The sequence below is a fragment of the Rhinoraja longicauda genome, chromosome 9, assembly GCF_053455715.1.
Source record: "Rhinoraja longicauda isolate Sanriku21f chromosome 9, sRhiLon1.1, whole genome shotgun sequence".
In the NCBI taxonomy this organism is placed as follows: domain Eukaryota; kingdom Metazoa; phylum Chordata; class Chondrichthyes; order Rajiformes; family Arhynchobatidae; genus Rhinoraja; species Rhinoraja longicauda.
In genome coordinates, this window is record NC_135961.1 from 26,832,906 (window position 1) to 26,860,120 (window position 27,215).

A 27,215-nucleotide genomic window follows, 5' to 3' on the forward strand; every position below is an offset into this window, starting at 1 on the left:
AGGGAAGGGGGGTTCTAGGTAGTTATCTGCAATTGGAGAATTCTATTTTCACACTGTTGGATTGTAAACTACCCAATCGTAATACAAGGTGCTCATAAGTTCCCCAGTTCATAATTTATAGGAGCAGATTAGGCCATCAAGTCTACTCTGCCATTCAAACATGGCTGATCAATGTTCCTCTCTCAACCTCATTCTGCTGCCTTCTTCCCATAAACCCCTGACACCCGTACTAATCAAGAATCTGCCACTCTCTGCCTTAAAAATATCCATTGACGACCTTCACAGCCTTCTGTGGCAATGAATTCCACAGATTTACCACCCTCTGACTAAAGAAATTCCCGCTCATCTCCTTTCTAAAGGTATGTCCTTTTGTTCTGAGGCTATGACTTCTGGTCCTAGAATTTCCCCCAGGTGTTGTTCCCGAAGTAGGCCTCACTCTGGTAATGGAAGGGGCCCGATTTTCCTTATTTGTCGGTTGTCATTTGCATCAATACATGGTCAACCTGTGCAAACTGAAACTCGACTCTAATGAGACCCAAAATGAGAGCTAAGCCCTATTCACATGCACATGCAGATAGGTAGTTAAACACCTGCTTTAAAACACCACCCAGTGTATCTGGAACATAATCACTGTTTAAAAGTTCATAACTTTCTATCTCCAGGATATTATCTTTAAACATGGGGCACTAAACTGTCACATTTTCAGTGAATATTTATTAGAAAATCATCTCTCAAACATGTCATCCGTTAGTCTTATTATGGGAATTAAACTTAATAACTGCCATACTCTTTTCCTCTGAAGTGACTAATAGTTGACATGGCACCAATTAAATTATGTAACAATCGTCAGGCTTGCTAATGTTGGTGTTGTGTTTTGTTTCTCATTGTCATCCATGTTAAACTTTTCTGGCCATTTATTTGCCAGCTGCCTTTTTGCAAGCTTTTGCTGATGGGCCCCTTCTTTTCCAGCTCTTGGTTGTTTTTCCCTGCACTCCAGCTCAGGGAAAAGACAGGAAGTTATTAATTCCTCATTTCCTGTGAAGGTTGCTTCCATCATTGGTGAGAGTGCCCAGTATGAACTTGGCTGATTCATTCAATTTTTGCTGTGAGGAAAAGCAAGGTTATTTGATTAGAAGACTGCTGCAAACCCAACTGTCCTTTCATAAAACAAAATATCGAAATAACGTGTTGAGTCCCAAAGACTTGAGAGTTAGGCACTTCTTTCATTGGCAAGTAGTAGGTAACGGAAAGAAATTGCAGATTGCCAAGTCACAAATGAATGGAGCTAATTGCATCCATAAGGCATTCAGTTGTTGGATAACTTCCTTTCTCATGGAGTCTGGAGTTGATTAATTAAAGTTTTCTTGCATTTGTGTGCAAGCTAAGCACTGAAGGCAAAATGAAGGGGTGTAGGATACACCACTCAGTTGTTAATAATTGGACAAGTTGTCGATGGGCTGGTCAGAAATCTTGTTAGAAAATGAGCAGATGCATTTCAAACATTTTAAAACCACAGGATTATTGTGAAATGACTGGCTCATTGTTAATTTGAAACATACCATAAAGCTGAAAATAAAATCCACACGGTTGTTAGAATTGGGTTCAGTTGCCAAGTCTTGTTTAATTGTGTAGGAAAGAACTGCAGATGCTGGTTTAAATCAAAGGTAGACACAAAATGCTGGAGTAACTCAGCGGGACAGGCAGCATCTCTGGAGATGAATGGGTGACGTTTCGGATCGAGATCCTTCTTCAGACCGATTCAGTCTGAAGAAGGGTCTTGACCCGAAACGTCACCATTCCTTCTCTCCAGAGATGCTCCCTGTCTTGTTTCAGTTTTGCAGATTATAACCTTGTGGACTGTTCACATTTCTTCAGGCTTTCTGTTCATTTGTTATTGGGACATTACTGCTGTATAAACTTTGACAATAGACAATAGGTGCAGGAGTAGGCCATTCAGCCCTTCGAGCCAGCACCGCCATTCAATGCGATCATGGCTGATCACTCTCAATCAGTACCCCATTCCTGCCTTCTCCCCATACCCCCTCACTCCGCTATCCTTAAGAGCTCTATCCAGCTCTCTCTTGAAAGCATCCAACGAACTGGCCTCCACTGCCTTCTGAGGCAGAGAATTCCACACCTTCACCACTCTCTGACTGAAAAAGTTCTTCCTCATCTCTGTTCTAAATGGCTTACCCCTTATTCTTAAACTGTGGCCCCTTGTTCTGGACTCCCCCAACATTGGGAACATGTTTCCTGCCTCTAATGTGTCCAATCCCCTAATTATCTTATATGTTTCAATAAGATCCCCCCTCATCCTTCTAAATTCCAGTGTATACAAGCCTAATTGCTCCAGCCTTTCAACATACGACAGTCCCGCCATTCCGGGAATTAACCTAGTGAACCTACGCTGCACGCCCTTTACAGTTTCAACAGGCCTCATTTAAAGGACTATGGGGAGTGTTAGTGAATGGGCATGTAACAAACAATGCAGGTTCATTAATAATTACTATTGCTTTCAAACATTTACAGCTCTTGCATGCAAAATGTTTGTGTATAATAAGATCAAATTGGTTCCTTTCTTCTGTCTTCCTATGAAGATGTTGAATCATGCATAAATGTGATTACATGGATGTTCCCAGGTTTATTACAGAAAATATCTCAGAAACATCATTAATTGGAAACAAATCCAGTTACTGTACTAATTTTTCACTTAGACTTTTACAGTTTCAACAGGCATCACTAGACATGCAATACAAGGTGCTAAAGTGAGTTTCTAAAACTTTACCAATACAGCATTGGCAGTTTTCCATTAAGTGTCCCTACAAAGCTTGCAAGAGGTCATTAGTTTAAAACTGTAACATTGGTGCTCAGTGTTCAAAATCATGTTTTTAAAAAAAATGACAGGAAGCACTTAATTGCAAAAAGTTAAGTGTATAGTCACTTGTCACGTAGCCACTTGTCACGTAGCCACTTGAATATGAAACCGAAATGTATTCAGAACTAACCGATCCATCTTCCTTTTTCCCCTGAAACTGCGAGCCAAAGAACTAACTTGTGACACTGAAATTTAAAATAGTACAAAATTCCTGCAAGTAATTACAATTGCAGTTTATGCTAAATAATTGACAATTTTATCAATAGGTCAGACTTCAAATAGGTTTCCTCCAATAACAACCCATCTCTCTTGTCTAAGACCATTTTCTTTCTTATTGCCTCTCCTATTCTCAGAGGTCAGTTGCTCTCTCATACTCTCTCATTACCTGCTCACCCAAGTTCAACTTCTGATATCCATGCTGGCTGATACTGTAAATGGTTAGTTCATCTGTGATGCTGTTCCCTCCACTGCCCCCCTCCCCCCCCCCACCCCCCACTTCAAAACCACTATTGCATCCCCTAATCCACTCTTCACACCTTCTCAAAAGATCCACAGTTAACAAGTTCACTATGCAAACTGTCACATAATCCTCTATACTCTTCAAATTGCCCATCTTCATCTGCTTTCTTGACTTTATTTTTAGTAATGGAAAAAGATAAAACTAGGAAATACAGGAAGTTTTTGGCACTTTGCGGCCAACAAGTCTGCCAACTACTTGTGAAAATTGGCCCAGGAGGCCCCTGTACGGAACCATTGGAGGTAAAATGCAGCCATTAATATGGGGAAGGAAAAGAGTTAGGCAATCGGCCACAATCTTAGTCAATGCTAAGACTGGGTAAACAAAACTTGATTCTCGTCATGTGCATTCCTCCTCTGGAAGGTTGGTCATCAGCACCAATCTGTGTCCCTGCAAAAATCACAATTGGAAGTGTCTATGCCAGGTGGGGATACATTCATTGTTTTTTGCTCCAACCTCTCACCTTCTCAATGTTGGAGGATAACATTGTCATAAGGTCATAAGTGATAGGAGTAGAACCAGGCCATTTGGTCCATCAAGTCTACTCTGCCGTTCAATCATGGCTGATCTATCTCTCCTAACTCCATTCTCCTGCCTTCCCCCCCCCATAACCTCTGACACCTGTACTAATCAAAAATCTATCTACCTCTGCCTTAAAAATATTCACTGACTGCCTCTACAGCCTTCTCTGGCATAGAATGCCACAGATTCACCACTCTCTGACTAAAGAAATGTCTCCTTACCTCCCTCCTAAAACAACATATTTTAATTCTGAGGCTGATCTCTAGTTCTAGACTCTCCCACTAGTGGAAACATCCTCCCCACATCCACTCTATCCAGGCATTTCACTATTCTTTATGTTTCATTGAGGTCCCCCCTCATTCTTCTAAACTCCAGCGCTTACAGGCCCAGTGCCGACAAATGCTCATCATAGGTTAACCTACGCATTCCTGGGATCATTCTTGTAAAAGGCAAATATTATCAATCTTGGGATCCTTTGGCTTTGTTTTAGGGTTCCATCCCAATATCCTATCCATCTTAAAGAATGTCTACTTTCAACTATGTAATATGCTTGTCTCCACTACTGACTAATTGATCAGCCACCTACAATCTTCATCCTGTGCTCCAATTTACACCTTTCCTGAACTATTTTCTCTTTTTTATAGATTTTCAGTTAAAATCAACATCCATAGGAATGACCAGTTAGAAAAGTGCACAACTTTGAACTGAAAGTTATTGCTTAATTTAAATTTCTTGTATCTCCCATTAGAACAGTGTTAAATTTCTATCAAAGTCTGTCCTTGTATAAATACCAGGAATCCATTTCTGATAGTTAAGTGTTACAAATTGAAATCCATTGTATTTTATTGAATGCAGCTTAATTTTTTTTCAATTGCCCTTTTAAACCAAATTTAGTATTTATGGAGTGAGGCTTGGCATTTGTCCTCATCAGCCTATCTGTGCCAAGATATTGTGGACTTCTGCCAATTACAAACTGATGAGTTTACCAATTCTGGCTGCATAGGATCCTTGCATTCAAAGAAAATCCTTCTCACGATCTGTGCAGGATTTAAACTGCGTTCAGAGGAGAGTAGTTTAATCATTTAGTGGAATATACTACCTATTATTAATCTAAAAGGATGGTTTGTCGATACATAATGTATCTTCTTTTCACAGTTAAAGTAATTGGTTTTAACTCATTACACTTTGTAGAAGTAAACTCCATCCTTGATATTACCAAGGATTTAGTTGAATGGGGTCAAGAATTTGAGTCTTGGAGCATGCTAAGGATGTGGGTGTTCCCCAGCCAGAAACCATGGATGAATCATGAGATCCACTCCCTGGTGAAGGCTAAGTCAGTGGCATTCAAGTCGGGCAATCCTGGTCTGTACAACAATTCGATATACCACCTTTGCAAAGCCATCAAGAATGCCAAAGGAAAATTCTGGACCAAGCTGGTGTCGCAGAATAACCACAGGGACATTTGTCGATTTTTGGCAAGGCTTGCAAGACATTGCGGCCGACAAAGTGAAGTTGGGTAGTTTTGCTGGCAACATTGTATTCTTCGTCAATGAGCTCAATGCATTCTATGCTTCTTTTACGATGGAATGATGTCACTTGCACTGATGATCTTGGGTTCACTAGTACACATGGTCAACATCAGATCAGCATTCCTCAAAAGCTGATATCAGTATGAGTGGACATCTGCAACCTCTCCTATATCTATTGAGGTTTCTACCAGCTGTGAGAAGACCACTATTTTCAGTGCCAAAGGAGAGCAAAGAAGTGTTCTTTAATGTCAACTATCCGGCAGCTCTTACAGTATGTCCACTATTGGGAAGTGCTTCAAGAGACTGATCATGGCACACATCAGCCTTCTAGAAGCTTTGATCCACTGCAATTCACCCACCACCACAACAAACACCATCTCCCTGGTCCTACACACATCCCTGGAATATCTGGACAATAAGGACACCTGGGTCAGACTCATATTCTTTGATTACTGCTCTGCCTTTGATTCCACAATTCCCACCAAACTCATGGGCAAATTCTTGGAGCTTGGAATCGGTACCCCCTCTGCAACTGGATCTTTGACTTCCTGACCAATAGACCACAATCAGTATCAAAGGTGTTGAAATGGAGATAGTTGAGAGCTTCAGGAGCAGCCAACGCAATAAAGGACCACTCATAAAAGGTAATTCCATCTTCCTTCCCCTGTTGAAAGCATGACCACTGGATTTAAGAACGGCTTCTTCCCTGCTGTTATCAGACTCTTGAACAGGCCTCACTTTAGCTAATGATGTATTCCTGATTTCACAATCTACCTCATTGTGGCCCTTGCACTTTCCCTGATCCTGTATTACTGTATTCTGCACTGTTTTCTTTCTCTTTTGCACTACCTATTGTACTCTGTTTGGTTTGATTGTAATCGTGTACGGATGATTTTACCTGGATAGCAAACTATTACAAAGTTTTTCCAGTTTCATTTTAATTTGGAGATACAGCAAGCAATCAGGCCCTTCGGCCCACCAAGTCTGTGCCGACCAGCGATCACCCGTACACACAAGTTCTATCCTACACTCTAGGGACAATTTACAGATGCCAATTAAACTACATTAGTCTGAAGAAGGGTCTCGACCCGAAACGTCACCCATTCTTTCTCTCCTGAGATGCTGCCTGACCTGCTGAGTTACTCCAGCATTTTGTGAATAAATACCTTTGATTTGTACCAGCATCTGCAGTTTTTTTCCTAAATTAAACTACATGGTTAGTTTAGATATACAGTGTGGAAAGAGGCCCTTTGTCCCACCAAGTCTGTGCCAACCAGCGATCACCCGTGCACTAGTTCTATCCCACCCACTAGGGACAATTTACAGAAGCCAGCATAAACAATGCGACAATTTCTTTGAAGGAAAGCTCCCCCTGCTGGTCATTGCACCTGTGATTTGCTGTTCAATGTACTGCCCTAACATGCATCCTTCTTCCTCTTCCCTGTTTCTTCCCTTCCCCTTACAATTGGTCTGAAGAGCAGTCCTGACCTGAAACAGCACCTGTCCATGATCTGCAGAGATGCTCCTGAGTTATGCCAGCATTACGTGTCCTTCTGTGTATTAACTAGCATCTGCAGTTCCACGTTTCTACATGTTTCCGTCTGATTTTGGCAATAGAGTGGGTTATATAGACTGCTAAATTTTCAATCAGCACTTTCTGAATTTATCTTTCAAAAATCTTTTCAGCAGAGTTCAGCATTCAAACATTAATAATTTTTATGGGCTTGTAGAAGTGAGGGGAGAAATACCTGTCTCAACACCACCTCTGTTTTATCCATCCAAGGACCCCAGCAACCCTTTCAGGTGAGACAGGATCAAGTGCACCTCCTCTAACCTTACCTACTGCATTTGGTGCTTCCGCTGTGGCATCCTTTACATCGGTGACACCAAGCGTAGTCTCGGGACTGTTTCGCCGAACATACATGCTCAGTCTGCCAAGGCCAACTGTATCTGCTTGCTAGCCATTTTGACTCTCCTCCCCATTCCCATACTGAACTTTCTGTCCTGCCTCTATTGCCAGAATGAGTTCACATGCAAACTGGAGGAGCGGCACCTCGTAGCTTTCAACCCACCAATATGAACATTGAATTCTCCAATTTTATGTAACACCTCTGCCCACCTTTTGTCTCCCCTTCCTCTCTGTGCTCCACCCAGGTGCCCATCCATTTTTCCCACTCTCCCACTCATCTTTCCCCTTCTCCCATGTCCCCTTCCACAAATATCGCTTATTTTTGGCCTCACATTTCACTCCTTATTATCTTACATTCTTTTGTCTCCTCTTCCACTCTAGCCTTTGTCCATCCATCTGCCAATCAAACCCCTATCCCTCATACCCACCTGTCACTTGCTAGTCTTTGTCCCGGCCCCACGCCTTTTCCAGCTTTCTCCCCACAACCACGATCAGTCTGAAGAAGGGTCCGGACCCGAAACTTCGCCTATGTCCTCTAGAGATCTTGCCTGACCTGCTGAGTTACTCAAGAACTTTATTTTTTGTACACCACCATCTGCAATGCCTTGTGCCTTCAAGGAAGAGTTTTAGTTTATTAATTGGAGTGAACTTGAATTGTAGTGAACTTGAATTGTAGTCGATTTACATGGATGTAAATCTATCAGATAATTTAAAGATGGCAGAACGATAATCATATTGGAAAAGCTTTTGGTGTTCAATGAAATTTGGGTGCTTCGTTTTAATGTAATAATTATCAAGTTAAGACTTGAAGTCTTTTCAACATGGTTTTTTCAAACAAAGTCCATCCGCTTGTCTGCCATGTCAGTTTTATACCTTTTATTTAATTAAAGAATAATTTTGTCTCATTTTTTGTTTCAAAAATAATCAAGCATGGCTACAATTATATTTATACATGAAATCCTCCAGGCATGTGGAGTGCCATTTCTTATTAAGGTCTATCACCCCCCCCCCCCCCCCCCCCACCTACCTGTGGTCACCTATTACTTGCCACACTTTGTCTTGTCCTCTCCTCTAGCTCTCTTCCTCTTCCTACAATCAGTCTGAAGAAGGATCTCAGGCAATGTGTCACCTATCCATGTTCTTCAGGGATGCTGCCTGCTCTGCTGAGTTATTTCAGCACTCTGGGTATTTCTTTTTTATAAACCAGCATCTCCATTTCCTTGTTTCTCCAAATTTGTCTGCCCTCGCCTTGTAATCTTTAATCCAGGCAGCATTCTGATAAACCCTCTTCTGCACCTTCTCCAAAGCCTCCACACCCTTCCTGTAATTTGGCAACCAGAACTGCACCCTATCTTCCAAATGTGACCTAACCAAATTCCTACAAAACTCCAATATGACATCCAGATGCCTTGTCGATGAAGGCAAGCAAAGCATACTTTTCCTTTACCATTCAATCTACATGTGTTGCCATTTACAGGAAGCACTTGCTACCAACTCCCTCCATTGCAAGAATTGCCTTCCACGGAACAAATTTTCACATAATACTTGAGCTGTACGTTGGAGGGAATTGTTTGCTTGACCTGACAGCACACAGGAATAATCTCTCAGAATGGTGGTGAGCTTCTCAAACAAAGTCAGTTTCTTTCAGGGCAACAGTATATACTGGGAAACGCTTTGAGAGAACCCAAAGTGTTTCAACCACTCGCAGCATCTACAGGCTTTTATACACGCTCAACACACTGGTTATGCAGATTTTACATTTTTGGAATAATTCAACAGCGATCAATGTTTCTCTGTAGTGTTTCATCTTTGTTTTAACCCAGGGTTATCTTTCACCTTCTATTTCCTACTATTTAGAAAATCATTCTCCCATTTGTCCTGCAAATGGCTACAATAAAGGTCACCTCTATTTCCTGATCAGTTTTATTGCCCTCTACAATTGTCTGATTTACAATCTCCTAATTTTATCTTTACTTCAACTTCCTAAATCTCTTTATTGCCTCTCTCAACATGATCTTTAAGTTACCTTCTCTATGTTGGCCTCTTTTCCCCATCATGCTTCTCTAGTATGCAATCTCTTGGTTTAAACATATTTTAAACGAATGAATGAATGGTATTTTATTATCACATGTGACATGTGACAGTAAGATACTTTGTTTTGCACACACAAGTATGCAAAGAGTTGCCACATAGGGTGCCGACAAAGTTACAAAATATTCCATTTGGTTCCCTTTTGTTCATGGTACCCTTACCATCCACCCACTAGGCCGGATCCCTCTTTGTTCTCGGTGGAGCTGGTGGTCCGACCTCCAGCACCCACGCGGCCTTTCCTCTGCAATTATTCAGATGTCTGAAGAAGTGTCTCGACCCGAAACGTCACCTATTCCTTGAAGGCCAACATACTATTTGCCGGGTTAACTGCCTGCTACATCTGCATGGCTGCCTTCATCAACTGGTGCACACGAGGAACCTGCTTTCATTGTACCTTCCTTTTCTTAGCCTGTCACCATTGAGGCAATCGGCCTTCCTGTTTCAGCCACCAAAGTGGTTAACCTCTTACTTGTCCACTTCATACTGCATCTGCCATGCACTGGCCTACTCACTCAACCTATCTGTATCGTTCAGGGGTCTTGCTACATCTTCCTCACAGCACAGCCTCACCCAGCATTGTGTCACTTGCAAACTGTAAGGCAGTGTGTTTAATTCCTTTGCCTTGTGATGCCTTGGTGATTGGTTAGAAAACAAGTTTAACAAAATTGCCACACAGAATTGCACTGCAGGATATAAAGTGATCATTTTTTTTCTGAGTGCACTTGAACTTGTGGTGATTATGTATTAAAATGTGAAAGTAAGCCCTTGTTAGGTTTTTATTGGTACACTGTATAGATTTGGAATTGCTATCACATTTATTCTGTATGACAATGATTTGGGCTTCTGTAATCAAGAGTTATGTTTTGGGGACCATGTGTACAAACATTCTGTCGTAGATGGCAATTTTTAAATGTGTTGGGAACTTCATTTTATTATAACGCCATCATCTGCCTTCTCTTTCTAAAGGATCAGTTCTGGAGAACCAGCAGCCACTATTGAATAATGGCGCACCAGGGATTAGGATTTATGCTGCATGTCGCAGGACAAGTAGAATCACAACATCCAATAACAGACCAAGACCAATACATTACCACTGCTGGAAGCGTGAAACAAAAGTAGCAGGTCTGCAGAAAAGGGAGAGGAAAAACTTGGCAGGTACAGAACTGATAACTCTGATCAAGATGTGTTTTTACATTTTAACTGTTGTATGATCTAAGGATTTCTATCTTTATCCATTTTGCACAATGTAACTGGACTTTATTGAAGTTGAACATTAACTTTTACTTCTGAGAGGTGAAAAAGTGACACTATAACCCATAAGAATTGTTATTGGAATGTAGGAAACGGTTGTAAATAAAAATAACTTTAAAAAAAACTGCAGATGCTGTGAATTGGCAACAAGATCTGAAAATGGTGGAAACACTAAGCAGCTCATGCAGAATTTGTGAAAAGAGAAATTTATAATAAAATTGTGACACAAAGACATTGTTGTACTCTGGTCTCTTTTTGTAGACAGAGATGCCAGTATACATATCAATTTAAGCTGCATTTATCAACAATATTGTTCTATCAATATACCCCTCTGTTTGTTATGACCAGTCAACTTCTAAATTTAATTAACTAATAACTAAATAGTATAAAGGTAACACATTAGAATGAAACTATTATTAAAATAACACAGCTAGAATTTACCCGTTTCTATTTTGGAGTTTCCTGTACGGCATTCCAGTGTGTACCATCACAAAAAGGCATAGTTTGTATGTATGGTCACCTTTGTCAATTAAAATGCCAATCCATGTTTGAAAATAAAATGTCTTTTAGATGTTACAACTTAAAGCTCTTATGCATGCATAATTGAATTGAATATATTGAATTGAATACATTTTATTAGCCAAGTATGTATACATACAAGGAATTTGCCTTGGTGCTTTGCTCGCAAGTAACTAACACAATATACAGTAGACAATTAAAAATAAAACATAATTTAAACATGTGGAGAAATAAATAAAATACCAGAGCACAAGGAGGCTACAGACTTTTGGCTGTTGAGGAGAGCTATTGCTTGTGGGAAAAAAGTTGTTTTTATGTCTGGCTGCAGCGGCTTTGACAGTCCGGAGTCGCCTTCCAGAGGGAATTGCTTCAAAGAGTTTGTGGCCAGGGTGAGAGGGGTCAGAGATGATCTTGCCCGCTCTCATCCCGGCCCTTGCAGTGTACAGTTCGTCGATGGGGGGAAGGTTGCAGCCAACAACCTTCTCGGCTGATTGAATGATGCGCTGCAGCCTCCGGATGTCATGCTGATGGCTGAGCCAAACCAGACCATGATGGAGATATGTCTCGCATTTAAAATAATTCTCCTTCCTTTTCATGTTAACAAAACATTTAATGATTGTAAAATGAAAGATCAATTTTAAGACCACAAGCAAGGATCAATTTTATAAATTAATACATGGGCATAAGTTCTGAGGGCTTGCTGCTTTGAATTTTTACATGTCAATTTGTACCATCATAAATTTAAATAACTGTTTTGACAATGCTTTAAACTAAAGAGAGCATTTCCTGTAACTGGAGAGAACGAAACAATTGGTACTTCAAGATTTTGGTGACACTCGTAAATGCACAACCTGAAATATTTAATTTACTGCTGCCTATAACTCTAAGTTTGTCTTGGATATTCTGAGTCAAATATATCTCAAGCAGGGACTTGTTTTCTCAGTGTGTGGATTAAAATACTGTCAACAATATGCCTGCAAATACATAAATTAGGTTTTGTGGGAATTGCTGAAATGAAATAAAACCTCTTCAAAATGAATATATGGGAGATGGTGCACAACAACAAAAAATCCTTAACTCCTGATTTGATTTACCAGCTCGCAATGCAAACTGTCACATAATCATCTATGCTCTTCAAATTCATGCCCATCTTCATCTGCTTTTTAGACTATTTTTAGTAATGGAAAACGATAAAACAAAGAAATACGAGTTCAATTTGCTACATCCTTGCTTGCGGTCTTAAAATCTGCAGTGACATAAAGTACATATTCGTTTCCTAAATTGTCTACACAAATGTTTTGGAAAGCTGTTGAATGGAATTGCCAGCAACATCCTGAAATAGTCATACCAGCAGGATCATAATTTAATGCAAAGATTCCAAACTCCATCACAGTACGTGGATATGCCCGGGTCCATTCCCCTTGAGGTTTATCCCAAAGATGGTGGCCTATGGTTGGGTGGGTCTTGGCATCTTCAATGTTGACATTTGACTGGATGGAGATACACAAAATGCTGGAGTAACTCAGCGGGCCAGGAAGCATCTCTGGAGAAAAAAGATGGGTGATGTTTCATGTCGGAGCCCTTCAGACTGCATACCATGAGGAGATTTTGCAGTGGAGCAGACAAATGTGTAGGAAGGAATTGCTGATGCTGGTATATACACCAAAGATACACACAAAGTGCTGGAGTAACTCAGCAGGTCAGTCTGTAAAAGGGTTCCGACTCAACGTTACCCATCCTTTTTCTCCGGAGATGCTGCCTGACCTGAGTTTTTCCAGCACTTTGACAGTAGCGTAGCTACAGGTCAAACATATGCTGATCGCTACTTGCTGTTCTCCTTCTGGATCTGCATTCCTCTACATTGGACATCGCTTAGAAGAAAGTATGATAAGTACAGAATGTATGAATTTTGTGGTTTTGCCATCATTGAATATTCTGAAAGATGTGATTGGTCAAGGTTGTGAATAAACCACATGGCAAATAAACTCTACTTTCTCCATGCCAAACACCCTATTGTAGTTGTCCCTGTCATTTACAGCATTGCTCATACAAAATCCTTGTAGAGATAAAATCTTTACATCAAGGACATCCTTTTCTATGTTGCTGCATGCTGATGCCATCATACGAAATGGGGCAGTTTGAGAACGAATCCAGCTGCTCACTGCTGTGATTTTGTGCATAATCATCATTAGCAGCACAGTTGATTCCAAAACCGCATTGACTTGAATAAGCCTTGTTTCAGCATTTCTATAAACCCAGGCAACTTATCCTTTAATGAAAGATACAGTGAGCTGCATCAGGTAAACCTAAAAATGAGACGCAAATGGGTATCAAGGATCCCTTGTAAAACTAGGAATCAAAACAAATACCCCCTTTAGTGGCTAAAGTTGTACGATGGGGGGAATTAAAACACAATTGTTGAAACATGTAGTTGAAATATTTAGTTTCAGAAGTGCAGAACAATATTCGTTCACTGCAGAAATTTATGGATGAGTGAGGCACTCTAGTGGCTAGAGCCTAGAAGTGCAATAGACTTGGCTTGGCCAGATACAAAGTGCTAGAGTAGCTCAGCAGGTCAGGCAGCGTCTCTGGAGAGAATGTTTAGGGTCAGGACTCAAAAAGGTCTGAGGGTTCTGACTCAAAACAATGCTCATCCATTTTCTCCGGAGATACTGCCAGACCTGCTGAGGTACTCCAGCATTTTGTGCCTATCTTTGGTATAAACCAGCATCTACGGTTCCTTTTTATTACAAACTTAGCTTGGACTTGACTATGAATAATGCACAATAATTCAAAGCCATGCTGCTTTCTTTCCACTTTCATTGTTTTAAATCTAGCCTCAAATTCCGCCACACAATCTATTTCACCAGGCCATCCCCATTACAACCTCTGCAAGGTGTGCTTTTTAGGCCAGACATTTCTGCTGACCATATACTATGAATGGGGTAACCTAGCCTGCTTCTATGATAGTGCCCTTCATTATTCTGTGATGTCACAGAAAATACTTGGTAAGGCCAGACAGTACAATATCAGGCCTTAATGTAGATTCTCCCCATTCTTCCAGATTCTTGTTGAAATGTCGACATCGCTTCTGACAAGATTTGCCTATTTGGTTCTAAGTCTAACCAACCTCCCCTTATAACTAATAACCTCTAATGCAAGCTTCATTCTAGTAAACCTCTCTGTACCCGCTCCAAAGCCCCAACATCCTTCCTGTAATGGAGTGACAAGAACTATGTGCTATGCTCCAAATGCAGATGAACCAAAGTCCTATAAAGCTGCATGACTTCCAGACGTACTCAATGCCCTGACCAATGAAGGCAAGCGTACCATATGCTGTCTTTACCACTCTATATACGTACTTTGCCACTTGCAATGGGCTATGGACCTGGTTCCCCAATCCCTCTGTACATCAATGCTGTTAATGGTCTGGCCATTTGATTTCCCAAAGTGCAGCACCTCACACTTGCTTGATTAAACTTCATCTGCCATTTCTAATCTATGCTTTCAGTCCAACCTCTCATTGTGGCATGACATAACATCTTGTCTCTGAGGGATTAGTTTAGACCTGCTAGGTCTCAGCTGTGTTCACATTTATCAAGCCAAATATTATGGAGTCATAGAACTAAACGGGCTGGGTACAGGCCCTTCAGTCCAATCCCTCGGCCTACGCTCTCAACGAAAAGAGACATGGCCTTTTGTTATAACGCCAACCTTCCAGGCACAATGACATGCTTGAGAATTTCTTTACCCTTTCCAGTTTAATTACATCTTTCTCACGGGACAACCAGAACTGTAGATCGTACTCCAAATTTGGTCATACCAATGTCTTGTATAACTGTAACATAACATAGTCATACAGTGTGGAATCAGACCCTTTGGCCCAACATGCCCCACCTACACTAGTCCCATCTACCTGCATTTGGCCCATATATCTTTTTGGTTTAGTTTAGAGATACAGTGCAGAAACAGGTCCTTCGACCCACCGAGTCTACACTGACCAGTGATCCACATACACTAACTATATCCTACACACAAGGGACAATTTACAATTATACCAAGCCAATTAACCTACAAACCTGTACGTCTTTGGAGTGTGGGAGGAAACCAGAGCTCCCGGAGAAAACCTCAACAGGTCATGGGGAGAACGTACAAACTATGTACAGATAGTACCCGTAGTCAGGATCTGATAGGACCTGCCTCATCTACTTCCTCCAGCAGTTTGTTCCATACACCCACAACTCTCTGTAAAAAAAATTGTGCTTCAGGTCCCTATTAATTCTTTCCCCCCCTCACCTTAAACCTATGTCCTCTGGTTCTCGATTCCCCTACTCTGTGCATTTACCTCATGATTTTGTTTACCTCTATAAGATCACCCCTCGTCCGTGTATGCCCCAAGGAATAAAGTCCCAGCCTGCTCAACCTCTCCCAAACATTTTTGAGAGAGAGGGAAAGCAAAGGTAATTTGAAGTTAGAGAAATCAATATTTATACTGCTGGGTTGTAAGCTGCCTAAGTGAAATATGAGGTGCTGTTCTTCCAATTTGCATTGGGTCTCACTCTGACAGTGGAAGAGGCCCAGGTCAGAATGGGAGGGAGAGTTAAAGTGTTTAGCAATCAGGAGATCGCGTAGGCCTAGGCAGACTGAGTGGAGGTGTTCAGTGAAATGACCGCTGAACCTGCACTTGGTCTCGCCAATATATAGGAGTGTTGAATTATACACAGGGACAGGCTTATGGAAATTTTCGAGTGTCAGGAAATCTCAAATGTTGCCCTTTATCCACTAGGTGGCAGATGATCCATTAAAATAGAGAAATTGTTTTGTATTTTAAGATTGTATGGGAGGTGATGATTGGCATTAGAACGTAAAATGTAGAACAGTACAACACAGGAATGGGCCTTTGGCCCACAATAATTGTGCGAATCTGAAGCCAAGTTAAACCGATTTCATCTGCCTATACGTGATTTGTGTCCCTCTATTCCCTGCACTTCCATGTGCCTATCAAAAAGCCTTTTAAATGCCACTCTCGTATCGTATCTGTCTCCACTATCACCCCCTGGCGATGCGTTCCAGGCCCGCCCCATCTGTATTACATGTCACATCTCCATTAAACTTTCCCCCTCTCACCTTATAGCTATGCCCTCTAGTGTTGGTTATTTCCACCCAAGAAAAATGCTTCTGACTGTCTACTCGCAAGGAAAAAATCCATATAGAGGCAATTTTGGTCTGAAACTAACCTTTCTTGCTCTTGAGACCATTAAAGCAAAGGTAGTTTGTGTGGTTTACGAGCAAGTGCATTTATACTAGCTGGCACCTAGGTGTAGCCCCATGTGCCCATTAATAGCAATGCCCAGGGTGCATCGGTTTCCACTTGTCCTGGTTATCATTGCCAGATCTAGATATTCTTCTATGAAGTCCTATATTGGTAGTTGGTGTGCATCACCCAGCTCATGTTAAAATAAATCACCCATGGTTGCCTTCAACTCCAGAAACTGAAGTTTTGGACGTGAAATGCTGAGATCGGGGACAATCCCCATGAGCAGCACATCTGAATGCTGCTTCTTTCGTATGTCAACTACAACCATCACAAGTGGCACTTGGTGCTTCAGAGTACCGTAGTTGACGCTTTGCTGCAAATTTTGCCAGTTCCATAGAACTACCCAGGGTGGACGACGAGGATGTAAAGCAGCTCCCACCCCATCAGAATTCTGCTCTACCAACATGGTTTGGGAATTTGCACATTAGTTTGGGCATCTCCATATTGAGTTAGACATGGCAGACAAGGGGGTAGCCGATTAAAGATCCAGGCAGTGGATGCATCACCTTCTGGAGGGATGAACCAGACGAGGAACATCATTCCCAAGCAATGAACTTCTGCCACCAAAAATAAACTTAACCCTGCTGTTCACAATCGATGTCAATAGGATAAAACATGATTGATCCAAATTTTCTGTTAATACCTTGTGAAACAGCGGTGAGGTTTGTGATAAGGATACAGAGACGCTCCACGTGGGATACTGAAAATCTAGGTTAATGGGCCAGGACATGTTGAAGGGAATATAATGTGAACTGCTCCACTTCAGTAGCAAAAAATAGAAAGATGGAGTGTTTTTAAAGAAAACCTGAGATTGAAAAATGTTGCCCTTTAGATGGGCATGGGTTTTGTTTTTCACAAATCACTGATAATTAATTAAAAAGAGGTAATAAAATGTTAGATAATTTGACTGGAAGATCTCAAATGGATTTGTCCGGTTATATTGGACCTGATTGAGATGGCATCCAGCATATTCCATACCTTTCCCCGAAGCAAGGATATATTTGCAATTGAGGGAGTGCAATGTAGGTTCATGAGATGGTGTGGTTGGTGAATGAGAAAAATAGACATGCACTCCTCAATTTAGGAGAGTCAAAGCTGATCTTTTTACATATCGATACAATATTCAGCGGGGTTTGATGGGGTAAATGCTGAGAGGTTTTCCACCCAACTGTGGTATCTAGGACCTGGGGGTGCTTGAAGAGGGTTGTAAGAGAATCTACCATTACATTTATGCAATGTGGATTAATAGCTCTAGAGATTAAGGGAATTGAAAAGACGATTGAGTTTATGCAGGAAAGCATTTTGAAGTAAAATTTACCCCACGAGCAATCACAAAAGGCCAGCTTTTGCTTACATTTTACATTTAATGCAGACCTGTCTCAGCTGTTTCTCAGCAAGTGAAAGGTTTAGTGGAGAGAAAAATCAAGCGTGATATAAATTTTGATCCTTTAGTGGGTAGATTAGATTAAACGTTGTGCATAACAAACAGTCTGCTGGAGGAACTCAGCCAGTCGAACAGCATCTGATGGGCGAAGGGAATTGTTGACATTTCGGGTCAAAATCTTTCATCAGTCCTCCAGCAAATTATTTTGTTGCTCTTTGATTCCAACATCTGCAGCATGGGGCGGCCCGGTGGCGCAGCGGTAGAGTTGCTGCCTTACAGCGGCTGAGACCCCGGTTTGATCCTGACTCTGGCTGTTGTCTATATAGAGTTTGTACGCTCTCCCCGTGACCTGTTTGGGTTTTCTCTGGGAGCTCCGGTTTCCACCCACACTCTCAAGACGTACAGGTTTATAGGCTAATTCACTTGGTAAATTTCTAAATTATCCCTAGTGTGTGCAGGATGGTGATAGTGTATGTGGATCGCTGGTCGGTGTGGACTCGGTGAGCTGAAGGGCCTGTTTCTGTGCTGTATTTCTAAACTACACTAAACTAAATCTGCAGTCTTTTGGGTCTCTATTAAAATTTGAGTGTATAGATTACAGGCACAAAATTAATGGGCTTTACAACATCTATCCAACCTGTGTCACATAAAATGGTAGGACAATCATCTCCCACAACCTTTGTCTCATTCATCCTAGCAGAAACAATGGAACTGCGGGGCCAATTGGAAAAATAACACGTAAATATTTTGGTGGCAACCGCAGGCAATCAAAGCCAGTTCAGGCAATCACTAGCTAATTACTCATCATTTTAAGTAAGCTTTCAAGAAGGGTCACTGTTGTTTTTAGTAGAAATCCTTAAAAGGAATCTAAACCAATTAACCTTAATGGATTAGGCAGATAATTCCAGAATCTTATTATTTAATAAGATTTATCTTGCTGATAGTTTGCCAATTTTAGGAATGCTTTTTGGGTCTTTGCATTGGGCAGTTTTGAGCTCTTCCCATGGTAAAAGCCAGAAAATGACAAAAACAATTGACAATGCCTAAAAAATTCTCAGAAACTCAAATCTTTTTTGTTTTTGTTTGATGTAACTAGCCTGGAAATAGTGCATGAGTAAAATGTTAGTCTAGGTTTCCAATTAATCCAGCTAGGAGCTTAGCATTGAGAAAAGCAGCCAGTTGATTCCACATGTATAATATGGATGCATCTATTTTGCGATCATTATCAATGGTCTGTGAAATAATGCAATTGTTGCACGACTTAAAGGCATGCTTCAGACTGGTTGTAACTTAAATATAAAGAGTTCTGGAAATATTCATCAGGTCGGGCGTTATCTCTGGAGAGAGATATGGAGCAATCTTTTCAGATCATCAATCTGAAACATTTGACTTTGTTTTTCTCTTCCCAAATGCTGTCCTTCGATACATGTTTGTTGAGCTAGTCTTGTTTGCTCTCGGAGTATTGCCCAATGGACTCCCTATTACTACCAAACTTGGGGAAGTAGGGAGATTGAGGGTAGGAAGGAACTACAGAAGCTGGTTTAAACCGAAGATGGACACAAAAAGCTGGAGTAACTCAGCGGGACAAGCAGCATATCTGGAGAGAAGGAATGGGTGATGTTTCGGGTCGAGACCCTTCTCCAGACTACTCAAGAGTAAGTTACTCCAGCTTTTTGTGTCTATCTTCAGATTGAGGGTATGGTTTTGTTGAGTCAGTTGGGTGCAGAATTATGGTGGTGCGGATCTTAGTTGACAAAGGATCTTGGAGCCTTGAGGACAAGTTGCATTTCATTCTCATAAGAGGAAAGTGGCAGTTTATAGCACCTGATCATATCGTGTCAATGGTTCGATGGTTCAATGGTACATTATTATCACATGTACCAAAGTACAGTGAAATTTTTTTTGTTGCATACAGTTCAGTACAAGTATTACTGTACATAAGCACATCTTAGAGTACAAGTGTATAGAAATAGTACACTGAGACAGTATATTCAGTCACCAGGTTTTCCAGTCCCAGTTAATTTCTGGTACTTTTCATGGTTGTTTATGTATTTTTTCTTTTTAACCAAAATACATTTCTACAGTCTGATGAAGGATCCCCACCCTATACATCACATATCTATATTCTCTAGGGATATAGAATTCACTATAGATATTCTCTATATTCTCAAGGGCCTGACCCGATGAGTTACTCCAGCATTTTGTATCTTTTTTGATGAATCAGCATCTTCAAATTTATTCAATTCAATTCCTGGTCGTCTATGAAAAAGTGAGTGTTATGCACCTGTGACTAACACTGATCGAAGAAGATTCTGAGCTGTTGCTTTGTCTCCCTTTTGTCAGGTTCACTGTGAGATTCCCAAAATCAGGATGACAGCAACACCGTCTCTGAACTAAACAGTGATTGAGGTAGGAAGAAGAACTGTCTCACTTTCCTTTAGTTTGTTATGTGTATTAATTCCAGTTATCATTTATATTCTGCTGCTATTTTGAAAAAATCTAATCTGGCCTGGTTTATGCCAGAATGTACAAATTATAATTCATGTGCTTAGTTTATTTGCGTTGCAGAATATGAAATGCATCAGCCCATGTTATGAGCTGACTTAAAACTTGCCCTTTGTTTTTATACTTTAAAGAGCAGCGCGAAGGATAAAATTTTATAGCATCCTATCCAAGTTGAGAAGTTGAATCAGAAATGGTGGTTAAATGCTGCATTGTTATGGGGAACTGCACATGTGGTAGTGCTAAGGAGCTAACTACGTTTGGGGCAACCCTCAACTACTGTGGCATCTTTGAGGTTGGTATCACATTGTTGATTGAGGAAAACCAAAGAAATCATTGTGGCATTGAACAGTCAATGCTGACGGGTTTTCATTGCTGCAGAGGTTTGACATTGCTCTTAAGCAGTAGTCTATTGACAATGCCTTGCCCATTGTCACTCCTTGCCCAGTAGTTATTGCTTAAAGCATTGTGGAAAAAGCCTCTCTGATATTTGCTTCTTCTCTCCTCATCCCTAACTACCATCTCCCATTATGAGGCAAAGTCAGCGAAGCATTCATTTATATTTTAAATCCCTTTGTTGTCTAAAAAGTAGAAGACAGGTAGAACATAAACCATTCTGAAATGGCTTGACATCGCAGTGGATGATGGCTAGTGAGCTCAGATTTGGGGCGTTGTTTTTTGATTAGGGGTGGGCTGTTTAGCAATGAGGTCAGGAGGAATTATTCCAGAAGGAGGAATAAATTCTTTGTTCCAGAAGGTTACAGATGCTCAGGCATTCAAGTGTGTTTAAGGCTGGAAACAAAGATTTGTTTCAATCTAAAGGGATTTGGGTTATGTGGGGATGAGACAAACAAATGGAGATAGACACACGATGCTGGAGTAACTCAGCGGGTTAGGCAGCATCTCTGGAGAAATAAAATGGGTGACGTTTTGGTTTGGGATCCATCCTCAGACTGAAAATAGAGGGGAGGGAACTGGATGTAAGAAAAGGCCAGAACAAGACAGGGCCAGCAACAGATGACCAAAGAATGGTGGAGCGCATAATGGCCGACTGTTGGCTGGGGAAGAGGTGATAATGAAGAGATACAAGGATTCGAGCAGTGGATCGAGTAGGACAACTAGGGTGGGGAAGGGGGGGGGGGGGGGGTGGAGAGGAAATGCAAAGGCTACTTGAAATTAGAGAAATTAACATTCATACTGCTGGGTTGTAACTCCTAATGCAAAATATGAGGTGCTGTTCCTCCACTGACAGAGTGAGGCCACTTGTAAATTGAAGGAACAGCACATCATATTTTGCATGGGCAACTTACAACCCAGTGGTATGAATCCCTTGCTCAGTGAAAGCAGACAATCGACAATAACAGATACCACCCCCCCCCCTCCCCCTCCCCATGGTCCGTTATAACGAGAATTATCTGTATTTTTCTATCAATCTCCATTATAGTTGTGATCTCCATTAACACAGCACTGCATTAATTACTGAGTTATTAAACCATGCATTACTGTTATTATACACCTTATTATTTATTACTGAGGTATTACAAGCCTTTTATTTATTACTAAGTCATTACAAGCCTTTTTAAAATTGTTGTGTTTTGTTCTATTTTTGTGCAACATCAAGAACTGCAAAGTGTTCAAAGCCAGAATAATTTTGAACACGAGAATGACGGCTCTTGAAGGAATACATTTTTAGTCAATTAAATTTGTCCCCAAATTTGGGATTTGGTTACAAGGCATCTGAGCCATTATTTTAATATTACTATTAAAGGTAGGCTATTTAAGAAGTGCATCATTTGTTTACATTGATATCCAAATAATCAGATTTTTGAGGACTCATTTACTCTCGATCTGATATGCTACATATTTCTAGGAGATATTTTTCTATGAAGATAAAAAATGCTTGTTAAATTTTGATGTGTGGTTAAATTCCAGGGCAATGTTGCAGGGTAGGCCCAAGTAATGTAACTTTTGCCTTCTGTTTCAGTACTACGAATAAATGTTCTGATGTTTGAAATTAATTCTGCCAAGCATGTAGGTACAAACCATAGCCCTGCCACCATGAATGCGAACCTGGGTCATATTAATTGTACATAAAGCTGGGTCTAACAAATCTGGGCCAATCTCAGTCTTGTGGATTGGAGGGGAGCTAATGTTATCCCACTTTTCAAAAAAAGAGCGAGAGAGAAAATGGGAAATTATAGACCAGTTAGCCTGATATTGGTGGTGGGAAGATGCTGGAGTCAATTATTAAAGAAGTAAAAACGGCACATTTGGATAGCAGTAAAAAGATTGGTCCAAGTCACCATGGATTTATGAAGGGGAAATCCTGCTTGACTAATTTTCTGGAATTTTTTTAGAATGTGACAAGTAAAATGGATGAAGGAGTAAAGTGGTTGTAGTGTATCTGGATTTTCAGAAAGCCTTTGATAAGGTCCCACACAGGATATTAGTGGGCAAAATTAGAGCACATGGTAAGGTATTGACATGGATAGAGAATTGGTTGGCAGACAGGAAACAAAGTGTAGAAATAAACAGGTCCCTGTCAGAATGGCAGGCAATGGCGAGTGGAGTGCCGCAGGGCTATGCGGTGCTAGGGCCGCAACTATTTACAATATATATATTAATGATTTAGATGATGGAATTAAAAGTAACAGTAGCAAATTTGCAGATGACACAAAGCTGGGTGGCAGTGTGAACTGTGAAGAGGATGCTAGGAGGTTGCAGGGTGACTTGGACAGGTTGAGTGAGTAGGCGGATGCATGGCAGTTGCAGTATAATGTAGATAAATGTGAGGTTGTTTGGTGGCAAGAACAAGGAGGCAGATTATTATCTCAATGGTGTCAGATTAGGAAAAAGGGAACCACAACGAGACATGGGTGTCCTTGTACACCAGTCACTGAAAGTAAACATGCAGGTTCAGCAAGCAGTGAAGAAAGTTAATGGCATGTTGGCCTTCATAACGAGAGGATTTGAGTATAGAAGTAAAGAGGTCCTTCTGCAATTGTACAGGGCCCCGGTGAGACCACATCTGGAGTATTGTGTGCAGTTTTGGTCTCTTAATTTGAGGAAGAACATCTTGCTATTGAGGGAGTGCACCATAGGTTCATGGGGTTAATCCCCGTGATGGCGGGACTGTCATATGAGGAAAGATTGGAAAGACTGGGCTTGTATACACTGGAATTTAGAACGATGAGAGGAGATCTTATCGAAACGTATAAGATTATTAAGAGGTTGGACACGTTAGAGGCAGGAAACATGTTCCTAATGTTGGGGGAGTCCAGAACAAGGGGCCACAGTTTAAGAATAAGGGGTAGGCCATTTAGAACTGAGATGAGGAAAAACTTTTTCAGTCAGAGAGTTGTGAATCTGTGGAATTCTCTGCCTCAGAAGGCAGTGGAGGCCAATTCTCCGAATGCATTCAAGAGAGAGCTAGATAGAGCTCTTAAAGATAGCGGAGTCAGGGGGTATGGGGAGAAGGCAGGAATGGGGTACTGATTGAGAATGATCAGCCATGATCATATTGTATGGCGGTGCTGGCTCGAAGGGCCGAATGGCCTCCTCCTGCACCTATTGTCTATTGTATTCACTAGAATTTAGAAGGATGAGAGGGGATCATATAGAAACATATAAAATTATAAAAGGACTGGACAAGCTAGATGCAGGAAAAATGTTCCCAATGTTGGGGGAATCCTGAACCAGGGTCCACAGTCTAAGAATAAAGAGAAGGCCATTTAAAACTGAGATGAGAAGAAACTTTTTCACCCAGAGAGTTGTAAATTTGTGGAATTCTCTGCCACAGAAGGCATTGGAGGCCAATTCACTGGATAAATTTAAAAAAGAGTTCGATAGAGCTATGGGGGCTAGCGGAATCAAGGGGTATGGGGAGAAAGCAGGCACAGGTTAGTGATTGTTAATGATCAGCCATAATCACAATGAATGGCGGTGCTGGCTCATTGGCCGAATGACCGCCTCCTGCACCTATTTTCTATGTTTGTGTGTGGCAGAAATAATGAGCAACTCTGCCTGAATCGGACAGCATCAATTAGAAAACTGTTTTTAATGATTTGCGCAGGAAATGGAAAATTAATTCCCGTTCAGTTACTGTATGAGATGTTGTTCATGATCTTCAGTTTGAATTCCTTTTTTGGGGGTTTGTGTGGAATCATTTTCATGTTATCTTTAACTTTTTAAAATACCTGGTCAAGAATAATATTAGTATAAAGAAAGCATCATTCACTCCTTGGCACTGCTGTCTCATTTTAAATGATCATAAAGTTTTTATTTTATTTGACAAAAATTTGAAACTCAAAGAAAAGTCTTTAACTTGAAATTAAATTTTTGCCATAACTTTGAAATCTTTAAGTGGTCTCAAATCTTGATGCTTAATCATAGCTAGAAATGCAGCCTGTGCATTTAAAAGAGAAGATTGCAAGATTTCCCACGAGAAACAGTCCATTTTAGTCATTCGAGGCCTTACACGGAAGTTGAGGTTTGCAGTCTATGATGAACTAGAGGTAAACAAGACAGAGAGAGAGGCCACTGAAGCAAAATATGGATTTGTATGTGTTGGCAGGTGCAATTTCTGGTTATGCATATGACTGTTTCAGGAAGCATGTTAACCAAAGAAAACAGGTCATTGCTGGGTCACTGCTATAAATGATAAAAAAGTGTCTCAGACAGTTCTTTTTCCGTCTGTTTTATTTGTACAAATATTACACAATTACGAAAAATTATTGGTGTTCTGATGTCAACTGAGACTTTGGATATCTCCAAATACATTTTCAGTTAAGTGCTTTTAGTCAGCATGATCTAAGAACTGCTAAATTTTGTCAATTTTAGTCCTGTTCAGCGTATCAAATAAACATCAGTTTTCCACAAAGCGTTGAAAATAAAATTCTACAGTGAGGTGAATCTTTCTTTCAAAATAAAAATACAGATGAAGACATTGAGCTCCTCATTAACGGAGAGAACAAGAGAAATAGAAACCAGTGTAAGCCATTTGGCCACTTCTGAGTGCCGGAGTGGACAATTCAGCTGATTACTCCCAAGGAAATAAGTTTCTTTCCTTCTGATTCCAAAATGGCTGATCGCCCTATTTTGAGGCTGTGACCCCTGGTTCTGGAACTGCAGAAAGATGCATCTCTGCATCTACCCAAGCCATGTGCGATTTTGGGGACATCTTAACTCACAAACCCGGAAGAAATCATTGTGAACCACTGAACCATTGATATTACAGCACTGAAAGGAGATTATCAGTTGACATTTCGCAACAAAAATTCGATAATGGCTTATAAGAGAGAGTCTTGTGACTTTGACTTTTAAGAGTTCTTATTGTTTAAAGTGTGGAGAAAAATTGCTTTCTGGTATTTGTTCACTCCCCACCCAACAAACCACCTTCTCTCTTAATGAAACAAAGTCAGAAAAGCATTTGTTATTAACTATTAAGTAGAATACGCCTTTGTTTTCTGAAGATTAGAAGGCTTGACGATTATCTCCTGAAACATACATGATTCTGAAATAGGACAGATGCTGAGAAGTTGTTTCTCTTGGCTGTTGACCTGAGAAGAGGGGGAAGCAGTCTTTGAATAAGGGGTAGAGTGTTTAAGAATGAAGCCAGTAAGGATTGTTTTAAATTCTGTGCCACAAATCCTTTCAATTCTTTATTCCAGAAAATTACAGATGCTTGGACATTGTGTGTGTTCAAGGCAGATTTTTGCGATCTAGAGAATTTTGGTACTGGACTGGAAAAGAGATGTGAGAGTTCACCCATAATCTTGTTGAGTGGTGCATCAGGCTTGAGGACCGATGTAGATTTTTTTTTTTTTTAGATTTAGAGATACAGCGCAGAAACAGGCCCTTCGGCCCACCGGGTCCGCACCGCCCAGCGATCCCCGCACATTAACACCATCCTACACCCGCTAGGGACAATTTTTACATTTGCCCAGCCAATTAACCTACAAACCTGTACGTCTTTGGGGTGTGGGAGGAAACCGAAGATCTCGGAGAAAACCCACGCAGGTCACGGGGAGAACGTACAAACTCCGTACAGTACAGCACCCGCAGTCAGGATCGAACCTGAGTTTCCGGCACTGCATTCGTTGTAAGGCAGCAACTCTACCGCTGTGCCACCGTGCATTATTGTCTCTGCGTCTTGGAATGGAATACTTCATTGTCACAGTGAAATTCTTTGCTTCCATACTCAATGTATACAAATAGCAGGCACCTACAGTGCTAACAAAGTTACAAAGCATGCAGGCTCCTCTTTTTGTTCTCTCCCCCTCCCCTCCCCCATGCCAGGTCCCCATTGTCCTTTGTTCTCCCACCCTCCCCAATTGTTCATTGTTCTTCCCCACCTCCCTCACGGCGGTCCCCCCACGCCGGGTCCTCCATTGTTCTTCCCCTTCCCCCTCACGGCAGTCATCCACGCTCTCATCAACTGTCGACTGCGGGTCGACCCGCGAGGCATCGCCACCGCTGAGGCCCCATCGTCGCGAGGCTTCACTGCTGCCACCGCTTTGCCGCCGCCGAGGCCTCACCGCTGTCGACGCCCCACTTCACACCTCCGTGGTGCCATGGTCTTGCATTCTTTATATCAATACCTATTACCTTGAGACATACGATATAGGAGCAGAATTAGGCCATTCGGACCATCGAGTCTGCTCCACCATTTGATCATGGCTGAACTATTTTTCCCTCTCAACCCCATTCTCCTGCCTTCTCCCTGTAACTCTTACTAATCAAGCACCTATCAATCTCCACTTTAAAAGTACAATTTTGGTGTAGTATTAGTTGGCTTCTA

General features: G+C 41.1%; 1 long non-coding RNA gene across 1 annotated transcript in view; it reads left to right on the forward strand.

Moving 5' to 3' along the window:
• The window catches only part of LOC144596556 (uncharacterized), a 77,129-nt gene that overhangs the window by 13,573 nt on the left and 36,341 nt on the right, over window positions 1-27,215 (forward strand). The window contains exons 2-3 of the long non-coding RNA XR_013547627.1: window positions 10,410-10,598; window positions 20,258-20,323. This is a non-coding gene — a long non-coding RNA (uncharacterized LOC144596556). The remainder of the gene's footprint in view (window positions 1-10,409; window positions 10,599-20,257; window positions 20,324-27,215) is intronic.